We start from the raw sequence: 10,819 nt of genomic DNA on the forward strand, positions 1-10,819 counted from the left end.
AGCAACTCCATCATGTTGTGGAGTATAAGGAGCACTGAATTCATGTAGAATACCACGCTCCTCAGAGTATTGAACCATTAGGTTGTTCCTGAACTCGGTACCCTATCGCTTCTGATTCTTCTAATCGGCAGATTATATAATATCTCGAATTTCTTGAATAAGATCATTAACTTGTCAAAGGTCTCATCTTTCGACTCACGAAACATGTCACACCCTCAAAATCAACTAACGAAGTTTTACCGTCAGAGGGTGTGAACTAACAAGATCGGAATCATTAGTTATAATCAAACATCATAAGTAAAGTTTTCAAACCACGAAACATTTAAGTGTAAATAAGTGCAGAAGCGTAAAATCATAAACCAAGTGTTGCGTCACGCAGGACGACTTAAAACCCAATTGATAACAGCTTAAAAACAAGTTTGCAAAAATGATAGAGTTCAAGGTAATGCATGATCCTATATCGCGCGCCCGCCTCGGCTACCTGAGAATAACATACTAAAAGTGTCAACACGGGGTTGGTGAGTTCACAAGTTTATATAAATAAAGCTTTTGCGTTTACGTTTTGCGTTTGCGTTTGCGTTTTGAGTTTGCGTTTGCGTTACCAGATAATGTTAAATCAATTATATATCTATAGGTAGCTAGCCTATAAAACAAGTATTACTAAGTGTTTGACACCGAAGCTGACTTTTTATCAATTGCCTTGCCACCATGTCTATCCAGACCATGGAAAATGTGTTAGCCAAGATTAGACCCGCTCGACCTCCAGTCGAGTTTAGTGTTGGGAGGGGTTTCTCAAACCCAGTAGTACTACTCAACAGTGACTCTCTATTATCCAATACTAAACTGTTCGATGTTATGAAGGACTTTTTTTGTTTCGTTTTCCACTTAGCCTTTACAAGTGATATATAACTAAATAACAAAATCTAAAGCGTTTTGGAGTATGTATTCTCCCCCAAGTAAAAGCGTTTAAAAGAGTAAAAGGGGAACGTGAAACTCACTGTTTGCGAAGAATTCAAAAACAAGTCAACCAAGAGATGCGCGTCACAGAAAATCCACACTAGCGTTCTAAAACAAGAATGAGATTTTCTAAATGTTGGAACTATTATTGAGTCTCTAGACTCGGCACATAATACCTATGCATAAGATACGTTTCGTGTTTCGTTTGTGAATTGTGTGTGACTCAACAAACACATTGGTGATACGTTACATGTGTGAACAACTACTTACGTGTCAAGTATTAATATTGTACATTACTAGCAATCATTCCCCACAAGGGCAATTTAGTAAAAAACATGGCAATTATCTAGCAACAAGCACGTTTCATGTATTTTCATATAGTTCAGCAGCTAATTCTATCAGGACAGATTTCTACTTGAAAGATTACTCTATTAAACAGATCATAACATATCAATTAATTCACCAAAAATCGTTAAAAAAGCACACATGAGTTAGGTTTCCAGAACTATTTTTATTGTATTTTTATTCCACATAGATTTCTCACAATGGTCAAAACATTACAGTAAACTCACAGCAGTCAGAATCATGTGCAACATAATGTTATTTGTTATTCCCGTTTAATGAAAAATCCAATTAATGCAAGACCAATTGGGTTAGGTTCCTAACTAAATGTATTTTCTATCAGAAGTGGAACCAACCCATTTGGTCTTGTAGTTTATGAGATATCTTAGTCGTAAAACAGCCTAACAGCAGGTTTCCCAAATCAGCCTTGCACAACGGTTTTGTAAAATAATAAAAACAGACTTTTATACGTCCAAAAATTACAAACTCGGACTTTTCAGAAACTAGACTCGACCTAGTATACTGTAGAATCAACAATCGTATTAAAACATAAGATTAACATCGAGTTAAAGCCATCCAAATACGAATTCAATAATCTGTCCAGCATCAGTTTTCATCAAAACTCAATAAACAATTAACCTATGAACTAACAATCACGCATGTAACCCTAAATCATCAAAAAACAACATATTTAACACTTAGGGTTTATGATTACAGGTTTAATCATACAATTAAATGATATAATGGATTAGATATGGTGTTTATATTACCTAATTAGCTTCTTAACTCTTCGATCAAGCTTGAAACCGACTTGTATACTTGTGTGTGTGTGTGCCTTGTGGCTCGATCGACGAGAGAGAAAAGGGGAGGGGGGCTGCCGCCAGGTGAGAGGGAAGGGAGAGAGGGGATTAGGGTTTAGGTTATTAATATGTTGTTTATATAAATAATTATGTTACACTTAACCCCCTTTAGCTTCTATTTAATCAATTTCTAGCATAACATAGACTTTTGCATCTTGAGTTAATGTTTTACATATGAATATCAAATAAAACATAAACCTAACACATAATTCTCAAATACTTATTGTTTGGATGTTTGTCGTTTATTCACCAATGGTTTGCGTCAACTCGTTTGCGTTTCGGTGCAATCCCGAAAGACTACATGTGTAGTGATTGTCAAGCGTCATTTAAACCCTAGTTTAAATGTAATGAGATGTGCCTTATAGATCAAGTGATCTTAAGTTTGAATTGACGGAGTTTGAATTAACGGAGTAAACCTGAAATTGACGAGTGTCACATCATTCCCATGTTAAAAGAATTTTCGTCCCGAAAATTTGAGACAAGTCGCGATGAGTGTCTGGGAAAGCAAGAAAAATTTTCAGTTTTTCATATCATCCCCTAGTAGAAAGAAATTTCGTCCTTAAATTTAATTCATACATCTGGTGATTCCTGACGGTTTGACGGCTTTCGCGTTTTTCGGTGTTTGGTCAACCCTTCAAAAAAGTGAGGATACTTTTTCATCATTTGGTCCTCATGTTCCCACGTGAACTCCGGTCCACGTCTCGAGTTCCAAAGAACCTTAACGATTGGAATTTTGCCGTGCTTGAGTGTTTTGGTTTCCCAATCCAAAACTTCGACTGGTTCTTCAATGAAGTGTAGCTGTTCATCAACTTGCAATCGTCCAAAGGGACTGTTTGGGTTTCATCGGAAAGGCATTTCTCAAATTGGATACATGGAATACATTGTATACGCCACTGAGTTCCGTTGGTAGATCCAGTCGGTATGCTACCGGACCAATGCTCTCAGTTATCCGGTAGGGGCCAACGTATCGTGGATTGAGTTTGTTTTGCTTTCTGAAGCGAACCACACTTTCCAAGGTGAGACTTTGAGTAATACTTGGTCGTTCACTTGAAATTCAAGAGGCTTTCGGCGCTTGTCGGCGTAACTCTTTTGGCGATCTCGTGCTGCTGCCATACGGTTTCGGATTTGGAAAATCTTTTAAGAGGTTTCAAGTACTAATTCTGGACCAATGATTTGGCTATCACCCACCTCTGCCCAGCAGAGAGGTGATCGACACTTCCGTCCGTACAACGCTTCAAACGGTGCTGCTTTAATGCTTGCGCGGTAGCTGTTATTATACGAAAACTCTACCAGAGGCAAGTGAGGTTCCCAACTTTTTCTGAAATCAAAAACGCATGCACGCAACATGTCTTCCAAGGTCTAAATGGTGCGCTCACTTTTCCCATCCGTCTGAGGATGGTATGCTGTGCTCATATCAAGGCGGGTGCGTAGTGCATTCTGTAGTGACTTCCAAAAGTGCGAAGTGAAACGGGAATCTCGATCAAATATGATTGATACAGGCACTCCGTGTCTAGACACTACTTCTTTCATGTAGATGCGAGTCAGTCTTTCCATCTTGTCCGATTCCTTTATTGTTAAGAAGTGTGCAGACTTAGTCAACCGGTCAACGATCACCCAGATGGTATCGCATCCCGTCGTTGTTTTGGGTAATCCCGTGATGAAATCCATGGAAATGTGTTCCCATTTCCACGTTGGAAGTTCCGGTTGCTGTAGCAGGACAGATGGTTTCTGATATTCTATTTTGACTCTCGCATAAGTCAAGCATTCGCTCACGTAGGTGGCAATGTCGGCTTTCATGTTTGGCCACCAGTAAAGTGCCTATAGGTCATGGTACATTTTATCTGAGCTAGGGTGGATAGAATATCGGGACTTGTGTGCTTCGTCCATCACTAGAGTTCTCAACTCTCCGTATTGAGGGACCCAAATCCGGTTTTCGAAATATCGGACCCCGTCCGATTTGGTTTCAAGTTGCTTGTTCATGCCTCGCATGAGTTCTTATGGGAGATTATCGTCTTTCAAGGCTTCGAGTTGCGCATCGCAAATCTTATCGGGTAAGTTGGCGTGAATCGTGAGTTGTAATGCTCGCACTCGCCTAGGTTTATCGGTTTCTTTCCTGCTGAGAGCATCGGTCACTACATTGGCCTTGCCAGGGTGGTACTTGATTACACAATCATAATCCTTAAGCAGCTCGACCCAACGACGTTGTCGCATGTTCAGCTCCTTCTGATCGTAGATATGTTGGAGATTCTTGTGGTCGGTGTAAATGGTAAACTTGGTACCGTACAAGTAATGCCTCCATATCTTAAGAGCAAACACCACAGCTCCGAGTTCCAAGTCATGGGTCATGTAGTTCTTCTCGTGAATCCGTAGTTGTCGAGAGGCATAGGCTATAACTTTCTCGATTTGCATCAGCACGCAACCGAGACCTTGTATCGATGCGTCACAATGTACCTCAAAATTTTCTGTTCCCTCGGGAAGGGCTAGGATAGGGGCGCTACAGAGTTTGGTTTTCAACAGTTGGAAAGCGGATTCTTGCGCGTCAACCCAATTGTACTTAGTACCCTTGTGAGTCAAAGCGGTGAGGGGTTGAGCAATCTTTGAAAATCCCTCGATAAAACGCCGGTAGTAGCCAGCCAGTCCTAGGAATTGACGCACCTCAGTCGGAGTCTTAGGTGCTTCCCAGTTTTTGATGGCCTCTACTTTGCCGGGATCGACATGGATACCATTCTAATTGATCACATCTCCTAAGAAGTGAACCTCGCGAAGCCAAAATTCGCATTTCAAGAGTTTAGCGTACAATTGTTCCTTCTTCAGCAATTCTAGGATCAACTTCAGGTGTTCTTCGTGGTCGGCCTTGTTCTTGGAGTAGACGAGGATATCATCAATAAAAACGATCACAAACTTGTCGAGGTACGCCTTGCATACTCGATTCATGAGATCCATAAATACGGCTGGTGCGTTGGTTAAGCCAAAAGGCATAACCGAAAACTCGTAGTGACCGTACCGAGTTCTGAAGGCTGTCTTTGAAATATCTTCTTTGCGCGCTCTTAATTGATGGTAACCAGATCTCAGATCGATATTCGAGTAGTAACTCGATCCTTGCAGCTGGTCAAACAGATCATCAATTCTGGGTAAGGGATAACGGTTCTTGATCGTCACCTTGTTCAGCTCTCGGTAGTCGATGCACATGCAGAAAGTCCCGTCCTTCTTTCGGACAAATAAGACAGGGGCTCCCCATGGTGATGAGCTAGGTCAGATAAAACCTTTATCCAACAAATCTTGCAATTGAGTAGACAACTCCTGAAGCTCTACCGGTGCGAGCCGATACGGCGCTCGTGCTATGGGTGCTGCACCGGGGGTCAATTCGATTTGGAACTCGACTTGTCGAATAGGTGGGAGGCCAGGAAAATCCTCCGGGAAGACTTCTAAAAAATCTCGCACAATCGGTATGTCATCGATTTGTTTCTCCTCCGCGGGTTTCTCGACAATATGGGCTAAAATCGACGGATGACCCTTTCGTAAATATTTTGCGCCTTCATGAGGGTGATGACGCTGGTGGTCATGCCGCTCTTCTCGCCCTGAATCGAAATGATCTCGCCGGAAGGGGTAGTGATGTGGACTATCTTGTCATGACATATAATCTCCGCTCGGTTCTCGGATAACCAGTCCATGCCGACAACGACATCGAAACTACCAAGTGTAAAAGGTATGAGGTCGATATCAAAAGTATGACCCGACAGTTTCAACTTACATCCCACAAGTACATTAGTTGTTTCTATAGACTTACCGTCAGCAGGAAACTTAGCATCTAACGGGGTTGGAGTTAAGTCTAAGAGTTTACTAAAGGCTTTCGATACAAAACTCCTATTAGCTCCAGTGTCAAACAAAACAGAAGCAAAACAGTCGTTCATAGGAAACTTACCGGTCACCACATACGGATTGTTGCGGGCTTGGCCCGACCCAATGACGAAAGCTCTACCTTTACCACTGCTTCTGCCACTGTTGCTGCCTCAATTGTTCTCATTCTGCTTTAGTTTGGGGCAATCCTTCTTGAAAAGACCCTCTTGACCACACTCGAAACACCCTTTAGTCGCAGTAGGATGTTTAGGAGCACCCCTTGCCGCTAGGTCTCCCCTACATTCCCTAGCCTGATGACCCATTTTTCCGCATCTCAGACATTTGATACGGTCGCATGGCCCAGCTTGGTGATAGTTGCACTTGTTGCATTTCGGGTACTTTCCAGCATAGCCACTCGAAACTTGTCCGCCACCGTTGTTGTTATTGTTGGAACTCTGATTATTGAAGTTCTGGGCGTGTTCGGGCTTACGGTAGTGTTGTTGCTGTGGGGGGTTCGATGATGAGGACCTGGCGTTGTCAAATTTCCTCTTTCCATTACTCGGGTTGTTGTTGCTGTTGTCAGTGCTCGGGTTGTCACGAGTTTTAGAGGTTGAACCTCTAGGTGGTAACGCACCTTGGGTCACTGCCTGATCCGTAAGTCTGTGAGCTAACCGGATCGCTTGTTGAATTGTAGCCGGTTTGGAAGACGTCACCATACTTTGAATTTGTGGCACCAACCCATCGATATACATCTCGATTCTCTTACTCGGTGGGTCTACCATCCGTGGACACATTACTGCTAGCTCATGGGAACGGGGGGTGTAGGCTTCAATCTCGGAACCCACCATTTTCAACGACAAAAACTCAGATTCCAACTTCGCGAGGGAAAATACTCTTCCCGCATCATATTCTTGAACTCTTCCCAGTCCATAGTGTTCGCCAATTCCAATCCAAGAATTTGCACACTGGAGTTCCACCAAGTGAGAGCAGAATCTCCCAGTGTTCCAGTAGCAAATTTGACCCTACTGGCGGGTGGACAGTTACACATTTAGAAAGCTGATTCGGTATTCTCAGCCCAACGCAGGAAACCTATGGCTCCCTCAGTGCCCTCAAATGAATTGGGCTTGCAATCCAGGTAGTTCATGAAAGTACACGTTCCAGCTGTACCTCCGGCTTTATTCTGAACATGTGCGGCTAGAGCTGCCGCCGCATGGTCATTCAATAGGGTTTGGAGTTCTGCTGTGGTTAGTTTAATGTTACCGCGACCATGACCAGCGTTTCTTCCATACATCTAGGTGTTATCATCCTGAGATGTCGTCGCCTGAGGACACGTCCGAGTGTGAATCTTCCTCGGGTTCTTCCTCAGGTTCTTCTGCATCCGGGGCAATCTGCGCCCGCAGTGTGTCGCATCGGGCTAGAGCTGTCGTTGCAAGGGCTCTAGCACTAAAAATTTGGTCAAGCAAATCTATCATCTCTGCTTGCATTTTGTTCATTATCTCCATTTGCTGTACATGAGCATCCTGAACTTCCTTCATGGCTTCAGTCAGGTGGGAAATTCTCTTCCTAGCCTTTGCTCCATCCCATATCAATCTAGTAACATTCACTCTCGTCGAGTACATAATGTCAACTTCACGCTCTAAACAGGAGGCGAGAGCTGCGAAAGCACGCTCCATTAGTTCGGTTATGGGTGGTAGCGTGTTGAAGGACATAGGACAGCCCGGGTGAGGTAATGGGGGAACTTGCTCACGGTAAACCATACGCTGGATCAAACTCGGGTACTGTAACGATTCCGGCAAATTCAGGTATACCCTAGCCGGAATATACTATTTACATGTTATTCAATACTGAATATATGAATTATAATGTGTTTATACGAGTATATAAGATTCACAGTACGAATTATACTCGAATATACAGCTAGTCGTATTGAAATTACGATTAATCGATGAACAATTATTGAAACCCGAACGAATCGGGGATTACATTATAGACGAAATATATAATGTTTAGTGATGTGTACGAAGTATTAAAGCTTCGGGATAAGTGAATTATAGCACAGAAAAAGGATTTCGATTTATTAGTACGTCGGTACGATAAACGAAACCTTTAACATCAAACCAAGCAAGAGACGATCGATCAAGCCGAAAAAGATGCACAATTACCGACAATATGATGTGTTAAGTCAATAAATGTCGTGGTTTAAGTTTTTAAGGTTTTTAAATCGGTTTTATATAAATTTAAATTTTAAGCCGAAAAACGACCGTTTTGGCCTCGTTTTGAGCGGAATTAAACGTTTAACCGAAAAACGAATTGAACCAGATAATCCACAACATTATCCGGATTACACAATCCGAATGTGTGGCCAAGGTTGAAGATGTGGGCCCCACCCCACACCTTACTAGGACCGATCGGTCCATGTACACACACACACACACTTCATTTTCTTTTTTCTAAAATCACAACTCCACATTTCTCTCCATCCTTCACTCATTCAACAAAAAACCTTTGATTTTTAAGAAGATCCACAAGGTATAAACATGTTATTATGGTTTGATCTTGCTTTTTAATTCCAAATCATGAGAAAATGAGGTTTCAAGTGAAAAATGGGTGAAAACCCGAGATGAAACCGATTCTTGCATGATCAAGTGATGTATACATGTTATACAAGGGATCTTGGTCCAAGAAAGGAGTTAAAAGAGTCAAAAACGAATTTTTACGGTTAAAATCTTAGTTTTGATGTCTTAACCGAAACCATGAGAGAAATGGCTTGATTGTGGGTATAACTTGCTTGGTGTGGTGTTGTTGTGCTTGTAGGTGTTGTATCTAGTTGCTAGAAAAGGCTAGAAAGCAAGATCTTTGCGATCTAAAGCTAGAAACACAAGGTAGTTCGGTTTTTCGTATGATTTGTAAGATTTGGATAGATTGTGGTAGACTTAGAGTCGAGTCATGAAATTTCACAGAGATGATCTACACATGAAAATATGAGATCTGTGAAATTTTGGTAATTTTTGGATAAAGGATGAATATTTGGTGAATTTAATGCTCGGTTTTGGCTAAAAATGGTGAAAAATAGCTAAACATCATGAAAAATTCTGGAAATATTCAGATAAGCTTTTTATAACATATAAAAGTCACACACAAAATTTCAGGTCCATTGGAGAAGTCTAAGTAGGCTTTTCGGTAAAACGAGATCTAGGGTTTTCTAGCTCGGTTTTGGTAAAAATAGCATGAAAAATGAGTTTTTGGTTCTGTAAAAATTACTGGGAACTATGTGGATGGCAGGAGTCATCCCAGAAAAATTTGGGATTTTTCTAAGGTCTTTTGGTATTTTCGACATATTTGGTGTTTAAATGACGTTTAAAAATAGATAAATAAATGTTAAATATAAAAATTAATTCTGGAAATATTTTTATAAAATTCCTTACTGTCAAAAACTGATTTGTACAAAATTTCAAGATCCGAGACTAAACGGATAATTATTTGTGCTAAACAGAACATAAAAAAAAAACTTTTAAAGCTTAAAACGCGTAAACCGGCAAAGTTCGCCTAAGCGAGCTGACTGGTGTATAAAAACCCTAAAAATGGACTATTTTCATGAAACTGAGTAAATCAAGTAAAAATAAATCATCCTTTCGGATGATTTGGGTAATTTTACCCGATTTAGTCGTTTCCGGTATATTAAAGACGGAAACGGGCCCTGCGGCTAAACGGGGTATCTAAACCGAGCTCTAATTTCACCAATTTAATTAAAATATCAATAACAACTATTTTCGGGTCGTATGTGGCCAAACTCATTTTTGAAAACATAAAGACGAATAACCATGCTAGGCACGCAAAACGAGAAAACAAACTAATGGTAGTTTTGACTAAAGAACTCTAAGTGATATCACAATCTAAGTCCTGAGAAGTGTATTGGGGTTAACATTGTCCCCGGATCGTGTACGGTACTGGATTAACAGTGTCCCCGGACGTACCGGTTAACACGAATTTAAGTTATATTAATAGAAATTGTGTAGTAACGACTTAGGGATCGTATTACAGATCCGGACAGGTAGCCGTGCCAGTATTACATCTCTGCTCACCAAAAAGGTGAGTTTCACGAGCCCCTTTTTTACTGAACTGTTTTAAATATTTTCCCGGGGCGGAAAGCATGTTTATATCAAAATGTTTAAGTACATGCTGATCGCATGGAAATGAATGTATTTATATAGGTTTTATTGTACAGGAATCGTACGGAAATGTACTAAGATGGTAATTGTCTGAGTTGCTAACATTGTAAGGCCCCGCAACACGAGTGATTAGCTAAAAGCCGGTAGAGTGTGAATAGTACTATTGGTCTGACAAACCCAACTGGTCCGGCATGGATTTGCTGATGTTTCCCAGCCAGTTGCACATGTCTATTTTGGGTGTTATATATATTTTGCTATGTAATGTTAGACATAGCGGTTTGGGGCAGTTCCGTGGACGGGGGATATGTCACGGGTCCGTGGGCGGGGGATATGCCACGGGGATTGTGTGTGATAGTCAGAGGTTTCGCTTGTGGGCTCAGCATAATTACATCGCTAATATATGATTTATTATAATAAATTGTCAATGTTTATTTAAATATTTGAAACTCACCAAATGTTCGTAGTTGACCCGTTTTTTCTTTCCATGCTTTCTAGGTATCCCCAAATTGGAATGGGTGATACGTGCTTGATGATGTGTGCTATTTGTGGAAGATTAAGGATCTATATTTTGCATTAAATATGTTAATGTACTATCGGTAAAACTTATGTGATAACACCTAGATAGTAACGAAACTCGGAACAATGTAATTCGTT

This window comes from Bidens hawaiensis, unplaced genomic scaffold, assembly GCF_021521415.1.
Source record: "Bidens hawaiensis isolate Kalapana, Puna unplaced genomic scaffold, B.hawaiensis_p1.1 tig00027836_1, whole genome shotgun sequence".
NCBI classification, from domain to species: Eukaryota; Viridiplantae; Streptophyta; class Magnoliopsida; order Asterales; family Asteraceae; genus Bidens; species Bidens hawaiensis.